This window comes from Sus scrofa, chromosome 5 (genome assembly GCF_054392235.1).
Source record: "Sus scrofa isolate SSC_HxYL_T2T_F1_AM1 chromosome 5, Sscrofa_HxYL_maternal_Yorkshire_Landrace_v2.0, whole genome shotgun sequence".
NCBI lineage: Eukaryota > Metazoa > Chordata > Mammalia > Artiodactyla > Suidae > Sus > Sus scrofa.
In genome coordinates, this window is record NC_139387.1 from 58,274,816 (window position 1) to 58,289,001 (window position 14,186).

The following is a 14,186-nucleotide window of genomic DNA, read 5'->3' on the forward strand; positions in this document are numbered from 1 at the left end:
TTTTAGGTGGCTGAAATGATGCTTACATGACTGTAAGATGTTCTAGGCTGAGAGAACAGTGTTGGAAAAGGCGGAAAGGAATGAACATCATAAGAAACTGAGGAATTAGAAGTAGGTCACTCTAATTGGAGTGCATGATACTTGTTGGTTCGTGGCCCAGGGAGAGAAAAGGGGGGGACATGTGGGCCAGATTAAAGCACATAGAGGCATCATGGACCAAGCTTTGTCAAGGAAGCTTGGAAGAGCAGCGATATGATATCATTCACTTCATTCTTTCAGTGAGTCATTACTGCATGATGACTCTGTGTCTGGCACTTTTCTGGGCACTGGAAATACATTCAAGATGCTGGAAAGTGCTCGGTTTCTGGATGCCTCTTATCAGTGTAGCTGATAGGATTTGCTGTCACACCAGATGAGGGATGTGAGAGAAAGAGGAAGACAAGAGTGATGGCAGGATCTGTGGTCAGACCGTTATCATTTTTATTTAATGCTGGTGAATCATACTAGCAGGTGGGTAGGGATAAAACCACACCAACATCTGAATCTAGAGATCAGTCAGTCTCTGGTGAGGCAAGAATCCCATCTCTGGGTAAAATCCCCTTTCCTTTCATATTTCTGTGAGTCCTCAAGTGCCCATGAAAATGAGAGTCCTAGCTGCCTCCTCTAGTGGCTGTAGTTGCTAGAGAGCCACACATCTCACCTCTTTCTCTGGAGCTAAGTAACCCAAAGACAAGCTAGCATTTCATATATATATAATTGTGTATGTATATACACACACACACAAACACAATTTTTTATATATCTATACACTAAATTTTATATTCTTTTATTGTCATTTGTATCTTTAAACTTATTGCTAAAAGTTGTGTCAAATCACTTTCAATTGACAGACCTTACTTTACTTAGCAATTCCTTATGGCTGAAAGTTTTTCTGTAAGGTGATCATCCCAATAACTCTGTGTTTGAAGTGGTAATTATGTGGGGCATAGTTCCTGGAACAGAGTACTGTAAATGAAATCACCCAATGAAAATGTAGTGATTACCTTTCTTTGAGTCCAAATTAAGATTCGATGCTATCTGGGTATGTTGGCAATTGTTACTAGTCCTGTACACGTTATTCTGTTGCTTAAGACGCGACCCTAAACCCCTGCAGCTTAAAACATCAAACGTTTCTACCTCACAGTTTCCGAGGGTTAGAGATGGATTTAGATGGGTCGTTCTGGTTCAGGGTTTCTTACAAGGTTTCAGTAAAGCTGTTGATGGAGCCACAGTCATCCCAGGGCTCTACCGAAGAAGGCTTTTGCAGGATGACTCACCCACGTGGCTGTTTCCAGGCCTCTGTTTCCTGCTGGTTGTTTGCCAGAGACCACCTTCAGCTCCTGGCCACGCAGGCCTTCCCCAGGGAGCTGCTCCCAATCCAGCAGCTGTGTCCCCAGAGCAAGTGATTTAAGAGAGTAAAAAACAGAGCACCGAGGTGAAGCCACAGTGGCTTTTGAAGATCCAGTCTCCAAAGTCACACGCTGTCACTTTTGTTTCATTCTATTTGTTAGAAGTGAGTCACTTAAGTCCAGCCCACTCTCAAAGGAAAGGAAATTGGCTTTACTTTTGAGGTGGGGGGAGTGTCAAAGACTGGATGGACGTTTTTATTTCATTTATTTATTTATTTATTTTGTCTTTTTAGGGCCGTACCTGCCACATATGGAAGTTCCCTAGGGGTCGTTTGGAGCTGCAGCTGCTGGCCTACACCAGAGCTACAGCAACATGGGATCTGCCACCTGTGCCACAGCTCATGGCAACACTGGATCCTTAACCCACTGATCGAGGCCAGAGATCTAACCCACATCCTCATGGATACTATTTCGTGTTCATAATGCACCGAGACACAACAGAAACTCCCTGGACATATGTTTTAAATCATCATAATCTAAGAGTTGGGCCTCCCTCCTCGCCTTCCTCCCTTCCTTCTGTCTTCCCTCTGCCCCCCACTTTTTTTTTTTTATGAGTTGTAAAAGGAAGGAAGAAGTTCACCCTGGCCCCAGATTCCTGGGAAGAATCCTTAGGAGACAGGACTAATAATCCCAAATAGGCAACAGATTGCTAAAATTTTTTTTTCGTGACAGAGCCCGTGATAGAGCCAACGTGGTCACCAAATCATAGGTATTTCCAGAAGGTGTGTTGGCAGCACCTGTGGGGGAGGAATTTCAACTGTTGGCCAGACTCTATTGCTTGGGCATAAACTAAGATGCACATCCCTCAAGCAGAAGTCATAAACAGAGTAGAAATAATCCTGAATAAAAGGGCTTCCAGAGCCACAAAATTGCTAATGGTTTGGTGTTGTGAACTTTTATGTATTAAGATTTTAATTGGCATTTAATACCTGGGGTGAACAGATTAATGTATTTTTTTTCTTTTTTGGCCAACCTGTGGTATATGGAGTTCCCAGGCCAGGGATCAGAGCTGAGCTGCGGTTGGAACCTATGGCACAGCTTCAGCAACACTGGATCCTTTAACATGTTGTGCCAGGCCAGGGATCAAACTTGTGTCCTGGTGCTGTGAGACACCACAGATCCTGTTACGCCATGGGGGGAACTCCCAGATTAATTTTTCAGTTTACATCCAGATAAATGATTTAAAAAAAAAAACATTAATGCTAGGGAAACTATTCTAAAATGCAGTTTGGAAAGAAGCTATGAAAAATAAACTTGAAAACTTGCATGGAGCAATTCAAGGAAGGGTTTTTTTTTTTTTTTTTTTTTTTTTTTTTTTTGTCTTTTTGTCTTTCTGCCATTTCTTGGGCTGCTCCTGCAGCATATGGAGGTTTCCAGGCTAGGGGTCTAATCAGAGCTGTAGCCACTGGCCTATGCCACAGCCACAGCAACACAGAATCCGAGCTGCATCTGCAACTTTCACCAGAGCTCACGGCAATACCGGATCCTTAACCCACTGAGCAAGGCCAGGGATCGAACCCAAAACCTCACGGTTCCTAGTTGGATTCATTAACCACTGTGCCACGATGGGAACTCCAAGGAAGGGTTAATCTGCCAAGAAATGGCACTACTGTGGAAGCTCAGATTATTTACAAGACTTGACTCAGTGGACCCTTATCAGCCTCTTATCACATTTTTACTGATAAGGATTTTAGAAGGAGAAGGAAAGGGAGGTGCCTTAGAATGACTGAGCTCAGAACCAGTAGGGCCTCCAGCTGTTTCAGACTTTGACCTCCAGGGGAGGAGTTGATAAGAGTGAAGCCTAAAGGTAATGGAGCTGCTGTGCTCTTAAAAGCCTCAGATAAGAAGTGTCTGCAACTAGAGAACCCTTAGGCAAAATATCAGTTCTTTACAGGCACACACAATGGTTGTTCTGCGACTGGGTTTGGGAGACTAAAAGCTGGAGGGAAACAAGTAAATTGGAACTGCCAGGGGAGCCAACCTCTGTAACTGACAATGCCAGGGGAAGGGCAGGGGTGTCACCCCAAGACTTTGTGTTCCTTAAAGCTATGGAACCAACCCCTCAAAGACTAGACTGAAGGCCAACAAAACCAGAGAAGATTCTACCTAGCGCTGGAAGGAGGATATTTCTGAAACAGCAGTCCACAATGGGGTAAATGAAAAATGCCCACCGCTTTGTTGATGTTATGGAGAATGGCCACTTTCTAGAAGGATGGACCCATAATCATAGGTAACAGTTCCTGAGAACTTGGTGCTGTGCAAACTGCTGAGTCTTTACCTGCATAATTTCATTTCAGCCTCATGACAACCCCAACCCCTGAACATCGTCCCCAAGGGTAGATCAGAAAACTGAGCCCTACTTAGCTTTGTAAGGAACTTCAACTTTCCTATTCAAAGTCCCACAGCTGGCAAGTGGTCAAGGTGAAATTTGTTCTTTATTTTCAAAAAATTTGTTTACGTATATTGTTTCCTTTTTATGGTTGTACCAACATCATAAGGAAGTTCTCAGGCTAGGAGTCAAATTGGAGCTAGAGCTGCAGGTCTACACCACAGCCACAGCAACGCCAGATCTGAGCCACATCTGTAAACTGCACCACAGCTTGAAGTAAGGCCGGATCCCTAACCCACTGAGGGAGGCCAGAGATCAAACCCGCATCCTCACAGACACTATGTTAGGTTCTTAACCCACTGAGCCATGATGAGTACTCCCAAGGTGAGATTTGAATGCAGAGTCTCAAGCTCTAGAATCTGGGTTCTGAACGCTTATGATATGAGAAACTGTCTTGAATGATTTTGCAGTTAAAGTCTGGCTTGATGGGGAGAGAAAAGAAAGGAGAGAAACACCCAGATTCAGAACAGATAATATCTGGTAACAGATGTTCCTGTAGTTATCTTCACTTTTCTTGTTTAAAAGGAATGCTTGGCCGAGACGGTGGAAAAGTCATGGAAACCATAAGACCTTAAGAGTGAGCTAGTGCTGATAACATCAAGAGCCTTCATACTTCCTGAAAGGGGGCTGATAGAGAATTCCATTCTTCACTTGCTAAGAGGCCCAGAGGCTGATAAAAGGTGAAAGTGAGGTATCCTTAAAAAAGCCACCTGGCAATTTGAGACACAAGGGTGTCATCTTGATCAGAGGATAAAAAACGTAGATCACCTGATCAGATCTTGTTCCCAGATGTGATCTTGAGCAGAAGATGCCTCATAGACCCGGGTCACACAGGGCCACATAAACAGAGCCTGGCCTGAAGGTCCAGCCCCACTCCTGAAGGAGCCTTTGATAGGGAAAAGGAGGCTGTGGATAGAGGTGATTAATCTGCGGAGGATGTTACAAAGTTGCCCGGTGTCCTGATCACATGCACAGCTCCTGCCCATCATGGGGCGTGGTTCTGGCCAGCACTGCTTCTTTTGAGTGTGTGGAACTCTGTGACCCTAGGAGGAAGCCAGAAGTGCCAGCATGCCCCAGTTAACACACTACTCACTTCTCCAACTGCCACAACATGATGCCAAGAAGATCTTTGCATGGGGCTGAAAGAGGACAAAGTGCCTCCTCCGCCTGCCCTGTGCTCAGTAGTCTGTGTGTTCAGATTTTCTCCTTATCACTTTTTTAGTTGATGGACCTTCGGAAGTTACTTATGAGTCTAAATTTTCTCATCTGTCTCGTAATGACCACATCATCAGATCATTTTCAGGATTAAGTGGCGATGCATAAAGAGCATTTAGCAGAGTGAATAACATCTCATATAAGAGTCCAATAATTGGAGTTATTGAAATATTTATGTATTAGAGAAAAACTATTAGTTTATGAGCTGGCACAATGTTTCATATTTTATAAGAGGATAGCTGAGCTTTTTATTTTTTAATGTCTCGCGAGGCTTTTGGGTTAGAAAAGGTGAAGAGTTGGAGTTAGAGCATCCTGGATGTGGTGAGGTTAGAATATTTTTAAGATGTTTACTGTTCTACACTGTGCTGTACGTTTTGTGACTTCCTGTTGTCAGCTAGAGTCGGCTACCCACACAGCCTCTGTCAAGGCCCAGGGTGAGAGTCAGGGGCCTGCAGGCCTCATGGCTGTGTCTAGCATGTGGGACAAAGTGTTAAAGCAAAGAGAATGCCCAGGAGATATGATGTAGGATGGAACTGAGAATGCTGCAAAAGCAAGAAATCAGAAGTATGGATGAGCAGTTATGAATGAACTTATATACAAAATAGAAACAGATCCACAGACAAAGAAAACAAACCTATGGTCATCAGAGGGGAAAAGGGGGGAGGGATAAATGAGGAGTTTAGGATTCATATATACACATTACTATATATAAAATAGATAACCTGACTACTGTATAGCACAGGGAATCTACTCAATATTTTGTAATAACCTATTAGGGAAAAGAATCGGAAAAAGAATATATATGTATATATGTGTAACTGAATCACTTTGTTGTACACCTGAAACTCACACATTATAAGTCGACTATACTTCAAGTGAAAAAAAAAAGAACAGAGTTCCCATTGTGGCTCAGTGGATTAAGAACCTGACATCGTGTCCATGAGGATGCAGGTTCTATCTCTGGCCTCACTCAGGGGGTTGAGGATCTAGTGTGGCTGTGGCTTTGGCATAGGTTGACCACTGCAGCTCTGATTCAACCTTTAGCCTGGGAACTTCCATGTGCCACAGGTGAGGCCCTAAAAAGAAAAAAAAAAAAAAAAAAAGAAGAAGGAGAAGAGGAAGAAGATGAGCGTGAGAAATGAGCCGGAGAAATGGAAGCCTCCCACAAGTCTTTGGAGAAACAAGAAGAGATAAAAGGTATCCAGCTGTATGTAGTATGAGAGTGTGAGTAAATTTTATTGAAATCTTGAAGTACAAAGACTTTGAGGTCTTATAAACAAGTGATATTTACATTACAATCATTATTAGTTTGACTCCAAACTTAATTGTTTTGGCGAATGGTTGGCAAACATGATGATGGGTCTTGAAGTTCTCAATTATCTTGGTTCTCATGAAGGTGTTTGTGTTTTGTTGAAGGAGAGTAAATAAAGGCGGCTGAATAATGGTTCCCCAAGAGGTCCAAATCCTAATCCCCAGAACCTGTGAACACATTGCATGATAAAAGAGGACTTGCAGGTTCAATTAAATTAAGAATTTTCAGATGGGGAGATGATCCTGGATTATTCAGGTGGTACCAACGTAACCAGAAGAATCCTTACAAGAGGAAGGCAGGCAGGTTGGCAGAGTGAGAAGGCGTAAGATCGAAACAGAGGTCAGAGAGGAGAGATGCTGCATTACTGTCTTTGAAGACAGAGGAAAGGACCCTGAGCCAAGGAAAGCAGGCAGCCTCTCTTGAACCTGAAAAACCAAGACAAGGGCTGAAGGCCTGCACATGCCTTGATTTTAGCCCAGTGAAACTGATTTTGGACTTTTGCCCTCTAGAACTGTAGATAATACATTCAAATTGTTGTTGTTGTTTTTATTTGGCTGCCTGTGTTCCTGGGCCAGGAATCAGATCTGAGCTGCAGTTTTGCATAGCTGGATCCTTTAAGCCACTGTGCTGGGCCAGAGATCGAACCTGTGTCCTGCTGCTCCAGAGACACAACAGATCCTGTTATGCCATAGCAGGAATTCCCATTCAAGTTTTTTTGTTTTGTTTTGTTTTGTTTTGTTTTGCTTTTTAGGGAAGCACCTGTGGTATATGGAAGTTCCCAGGCTAGGGGTCAAATCGGAGCTGTACCTGCTGGCCTTACGCCACAGCCAGGGCAATGAGGGATCTGAACTGCATATGTGACTTATACCACAGCTCGTGGCAATGCCGGATCCTTAACCCACTGAACCAGGCCAGGGATTGAACCCTCAACCTCATGGATACTAGTCAGATTTGTTTCCACTGCATCACAACGAGAACTCCTCAAGTTGTTTTTAAGGCACTACATTTGAAATAATTTGTTATGGTAGCCATAGGAAATGAATACAGAGGGAGAGTTTTGAGTATTTGGGCACATTTGGAAAATATGTGGAGTCTGTCCTCTGTCAGGCCCTATGGGTTGGCATCTGGGTCCTATAAGACGAAGAATTGTAGATAGAAGACAAAGAACCTCATGGAAAGTTTGAGGGAAAGGGGTAGGAGCAGCAATGCTGAGGGCTCTGGGTGAGATGGTATAACACAGAGCAGGAAAAGTAGGAGTTAGCACAGCTCCTAGGCCAAGAGGTTTCTACAGGACTGGTTAAGGGCTGTTCTGGGCAGACAGAGAGAAGCTTCAGCATCCATGATGAGGGCCGGAGGAGGTGGACCCAGGAGGACCAGCAGTGTCATTGATGGGGTGAGACTGGTTGAGAGATATATTAGATATACCTGAAGACTCCTTGAAACATTGGGGGACACAGAAGGATGAGCTCTTACATGAGATGGGAAAGCCTGACCATTTGAACTACCTTCGTTTCTGTGCTTCATCTATATGCTTTGGAGAAACTTGGGCAACAGCAGTCCTAGGACGCCTGACACTTATCATCGAATTGCTTTCCAGGATTTTTCTATCCTGCTCCCAGGGAGGAGTGCAAGGCTCTTGCAGCAGGCCTTTCACAAGTGAAGTATATTCAGAGACCACACCATAAAGCGTCTGACCACTAGGTGGCGCCATCCCTATGGGTGCGGAATTTGTTTCGGGACCTCTGACTCCAAGCCTCCGAAAGACATCAGAATGATTGGCCTGGTAGAAACGCTAAATTTTTTCTTTTTTCTTTTTTTTCAGCTTACATAGTTATATTAATACAGGAGCTCCTTTTTTTTCACTTTCCTTTTTACCTATAAATGTTCGGTCACCTGTACTACAAATGTGGCCTTCTTGTCTATGAAGTCAAATAGTTCTGTCACCTACTAACCTCAAGATGTGGATGAGAAAAGTGGCGTGGCTTGAAATTCTTTTGGCGGGAAGATTTAATTTCTTTTTCCTTTGGATGAGAGGACGAAAAATACAAGGACTCAACTCAGTTTTTCACTTTATATGTTGTGGATGGCATCATATTCATGAGACACCCATCTCTGCACCCCACCCCCCGCAAAAAAGTTTGCCGAGAAACTATTCTGAGGAGAATCAATTTCCTAAGCCTTGCAGTGGGTTATGCAAATTTAAAAACCCACCCACAGAGCTCCAGTAGTAGAAAACTTTAACATTTTATGGAGGAGAACATAGAGGTGAATTATTAAGTATCACATATGGGGAATAAAATATACAATATAAAGTGTTCTCTCTTCATGCAGGCATCATCTTCTTTTTTTTTTTTTTCTTTTTTTTTTTTTTTTTTTATGACCATACTAGTGGCAGATGGAAGTTCCCAGCCTAGGGGTTGAATTGGAGGGAGCTGCAGCTGCTGGCCTAGGCACAGCCACAGCAAAACCAGATCCGAGCCACATCTACCACCTATGCCACAGCTTGCAGCAATGCCAGATTCTTAACCCACTCAGCAAGGGCAGGGATCAAACCTCCATCCTCATGGATACTAGTTGAGTTCTTAACCTGCTGGGCCACAAGGAAAACTCCATGCATGTATTTATTTTCACACATGCTACCTTGCCCCATCCTCTCACTAGCATTTATAATATTATTAGTCTAGGAAAATGGGCTTGCATTCTAACAACAGGAAAAAAATAATATCTTGAAACACAGCCACTTTAAACTTGGCATTCATATCTTCAAACATAAAGAGGAATGACACGTATCCATAAGATTGATCTGAAATACATTAGAAAGTCCAAGGAATGGGGGAAAGGAGAATTTTACAGTGTCTTTTTAAAGCCTAACAACAACAAAAAATAAGTGGAAATAAATAAATGAAAGTTTTTGCACTGGGACACTCCTTCGAATACTGAAAATATTTGAAAAATACTGACTTGTTCACCATATAACAGATTGTCCATACCATGTTTGGGCAGAAGATTTTGATTTATTTCCTCAATTCAACTGTTGGTATTTGAGATAACAGTCCTCTAGTCATCATTTTCTGTTACTGTTGGTCCATGAGAGGCCCTTCTCTTATTTTCTCCCCTTTTATTTCTAATCCCCATTCACTCCCTCCCTCTCTCACAGACACTTATTCTGATGTTTTTCATATATGTCCTTATATGTCATGTGTGCATGTGTGAATTATCTTCGCTTTGTATATGTATTTTAAACATGCTATGTAAAAGAGTTTCTTCTTTTTTCACCTACTCAATTTTGTCCAGAATGGCTCTACCCATACAGAGAGGGGAACAAAAACACAGGCTAAGCTTGAAGACTCTAAAAGCAGAGAAGATAGGGTGAGGGAGATGCTGTGGAAGGTACAAAACTTGCAACTAGAAAATGAATAAATTCTGAAGATCTAATCCCAGCATAGTGATTATAGTCAATAATACTACATTATATGCTCACATTGCTAAGGGACTAGATTTTAAATGTTTTCATCATAAAAAAGAAACAATAATCATGTGACATGATACAGGTACTGGCTAAACTATGGTGATATTATATTGCAATATATAAATGTTTATATTTAACATGTTGTACACCTGAAGGCTTATACAATGCTTTGTCCATTGTATCCCAATTAATAATAAATAAAATAAAACAGAAAGGACCAGTGCCCTCTTCCTAAGCAGAGACTGGGAAAAAGGTAAGCCCCACTTAGTTGGCCCCTGCCACTGCATGGTATAAGAAGGGCAGCACCTATAGAATATACATATGGGCAGACTAACATAGATGTCTTATTAGGTTAAGGAAGTCCCTTTCTTTTCTTTTTTTTTTTTTTTGGTCTTTTTGAGGGCTGTGCCCATGGCATATGGAGGTTCCCAGGGATCTAATCAGAACTACAGCTGCCGGCCTACACCAGAGCCACAGCAACTCAGGATCCGCGTCACATCTGTGACCTACACTGCATCTCATGGCAACACCAGATCCTTAACCCACTGAGCGAGGCCAGTGATTGAACCCGCAACTTCATGGTTCTTGGTCAGATTTGTTTCCACTGTGCCACGACGGGAACTCCAAGGAAGTCTCCTTCTATTCCTAGTTTGTTTTGTGTTTTTATTATGAAAGAATGCTAGACTTTTTGCAAATACCTTTTCTGCATCTGTTGATTGATTCTGGGGGTGGGGGAGGAATGTCAAACCAACCTTGCACTCCTGAAATAAATCCCACTAGGTCACAGTATAAATCCTTTTTATACGTTGTTAGATTTGTTGGCCTAGTTGTAGTAGGTTGAAAAATGGCTCCCCAAAAGGTATATAATTCCTGGCGGAAACTGTGATTGTTACCTTATATGGCTAGGACTTTGCAAATGTGATTGAGTTAAAGATGTTGAGATGGGGAGATTATCCCAGATTATCTGGGCAGATATCACAAATGTCCTTTAAGATAGTGGCAGGAGGATATTAAAGACAGAATAATAGAAGGTGAAGAAAGAGATAGGAGTGATAATGGCCATATTCTTTGGCCTTCAGAACTCAAAAAAGAATAAATTTCTGTTGTTTTAAAGCACCAAATTTGAGGGGATTTGTCACAGTAGCCATAGAAAACCTATATACCAGTATTTTGATGAGGACTGCTGTGTCTCTGTATTCATAATGTATACTGGTCTCTAGTTTTCTTTTCCTGTAATATCTCTGTCTGGCTTTGGTATCCGAGTAAAACTGGCTGCATAGAATGAGTTGGGAAGTGTTTCTTCTTTTTATGTTTTTGTTTTTTTGTTTAGAAACGTTTTTGCAGGACTGGTAAGAATTCTTTTATATAAATATGCATTCTTTTTTTTTTTTTTTTTTTTTTCCCCAGGGCCACACCGATGGCAAATGGAAGTTCCTGGGTCAGGAACTGAATCTGAGCCACAGCTGCCACCTATGCCATAGCTGAGGCAAAACTGGATCCTTTAACCAGCTTTTTAGATGGGCATTTCAATGATGTATATGTTGCCCATCTGACTCTTGCTCATTTCCATTATTTTTCTCTCATCATTTAAATTCTTCATTTTATTTCATTTTGTGTGTTCACCTTATTTTTTTTTCCTATGTTCCTTAGTGTATTTTCAGCAGAACCCACTTTCCCTTGTGCTTCTTCCAACTCACTTTTGTTCTATGAATGGTTTTATGTTTCCTTTCTGATTTCTACCTGCTTATATTTTCTTTCTATTTCCTGATAAAATCACTGTTGAGGTGCTAGATCTCTGCACTTTATTATTCTTTCATAGAAGCAATTGCTTCCTTAAGATTTTCTTCCTTATATCAAACAATTTTAATTTACTCCTTGGTAACATTATTCTCGTGAGTGTCTCTAACTTGTTAGTTGATTTTTTTCCTGCTTTTTCTTCTTCTAGCATCTTTATATGGGTTGTGAACAGAGTTATTCTATTTAAAATTTATCAGCAAAATAGGTCATTTCCTCTAGCTGTTAGCAGGAATTTTGGGAGTAAGGAAGGACTATGGCTTTGGGGCAGAAGAGTTGGATAAGCAATGGTAAAGTTTGTTTGTTTAACAAGGTAAAGTCTCCCTTTAACTGCTTCAGTAATAATGGCCCCTTTGTGTGATTCTTTATTTGGTTTGCCTGCACCAATATTTGGAACCAAACTGAATTTCTACAGTTAATACGTGTTCCTTCTTCCTACCGTTGTAGACCAGGGATATAAGATTTTGTACCTTGGGGTGTGCACCTCTGTTTCAGGAAATGTACTTTTATTATGGGTCTTTCAAGCTATGCAGCTGCAGCATTTTTTTTTTCTCTCTGCTTTTTTTTTTTTTTTTTTTTTTTTGATTGGCATTTGCCTGCTTGATCCTCATTGCTTTTGACTGCCCTTCCACCTATTTTCTGATTCAGAGTTTTGACTGTCTTCTACTTTTGCCAAAAACAACTTCAGTGTTTGTGTTCCTTTTTTCCTCATTTGCTTTTGGGTGATTTCCAGAAAGAAAAGGAAGAAATGCCAGCTTGAGGGAAACAAGATATTTCTCTCTTAAAATTGGACCCTTTTTTATCCTTGTCTTCCCCCACACCCTCTTCACTTTACATTCTTCTTTTTGGTAGTTTGTCTGTGCTCACAGTGTCATCTGAATGAATTACAATTAAGTATTCATCTTTATCCCTGGCTTTTCTCCTTTTAATTATTCTCTCTTTTGCCCATTGTTAATTTCACATATTCCTCAGAAACTTCCAATATTATTGTCCTTCTCCATACTTTGATTTCTTGATCTTGGTCAATGGCATCACAGATCTTCCAAAGAATTTAGCTGAAAATCCCAGTCACATTTTTGCTTCATTTTGTCCATCATATGTTCAAAGGACCTCCTTCCTTACCTTCTTTTTATTTTGGTATCACCCACATCTGGATCCCACCTCTGGATACTGCAGACTGTTATTCTTGATTTTCCTATCCAGTGTCAGCTTGGCTACTTAGTGCGCCTGAATTAACTTCTTTAAACACATCTGATTGTGTTATTCCTTGCCTCAAATACCTCCATGTTTCACTAATACAAACCTCTTTAACTTTCCATGCATTGACATACACACTCTCTCCCCATGTAAAATTATTTGCTGTTTCCTAAGAATACTCTTCATTATTACCACAACTTTTCAAAATCTTTTGTCCTTTACCTTGTAGGTTTAGTTTTGCATCCTCATTTGCTTATGCATTTGCTGGCTTCCAAGTTTATACTTAATAACGCCCTTTCAAAATATCCACTTGCAGTTAATTACTGCTTTCCCTACACTCATATTAATTTTTTAACCTATTTTGTGTTACGCATGTATTTGCCTTCCCCATTCCTCTGAGTTCCTGAAGCACAAGAGCTATGGCTTCTCAGTTTACATTATTCACATCACATACCATAAGTGATGTGTAAAGGACACTGTTCCTTGATTTGAATTTAAATGTTAACATATATTTGTAGTATATTCAAATGGATGGAAATATCTCTCCCCCTGAATCTCCCCCAACACAGCTTCCTTTGAGCGTGCGTGTGCATACACACACACACAAACACACACATGCACACATGCTTCCTTTGAGCCAAACAGCTGCAAAATCCCTCCCTGAAAGGAAAGCAACTGACAACATCAATCAAGGTTTGGTGGTCCAAGGTAATAGTTGAAATTATGCAAAAATGGTAAAAATCCAGGAAGAAAATATTTCACATTCAGCGCATTCCCAGGTCACCAGTGAACTGATTTTAGTTCTAAGAAATCCCCATTTCCACAGAGGTGAGCTGCGGCTTCTGGGGCAGCTGGCTTAAGGAAAGTTTCCCTTGGCTGAGAATACAATTGTAGCGGACGGGGTGCCCAGCAGAGAGGCAAAGCTTTTAGGGAGGGTTTGAGAAAGAGGATCCCAGTTCTTGGCTAATAATATATTGCACATTACATATTATATGACATGTAATATATTACACATGACTTTTATTTATATATATATAGTAATAATATATCATACATGATATATGTTTAAAGAGTTTTATAATTTCGATATACTGATGTATTTCTTCTAATTGCATTTTACAATAATTTTTTTAAGCTCCTAGATCTACCCTTCAAATTTCTTGAAAAATTGGCAGAGTTGGGTATATTTCAAGTGGTGACCAGATTATCAGCAGACTTTAAAATTCTTAGCTTGTTGTGGTGGTTCCTGCACTTTCTCCACGACATATTATTAATTGTTACTCTCTCCCTTTATTTCTTAAAGCAGCATAACACAAGCTTGTTGTAGATTTGCTGGGTTTTAGTGATTATCTGTGATTGTTA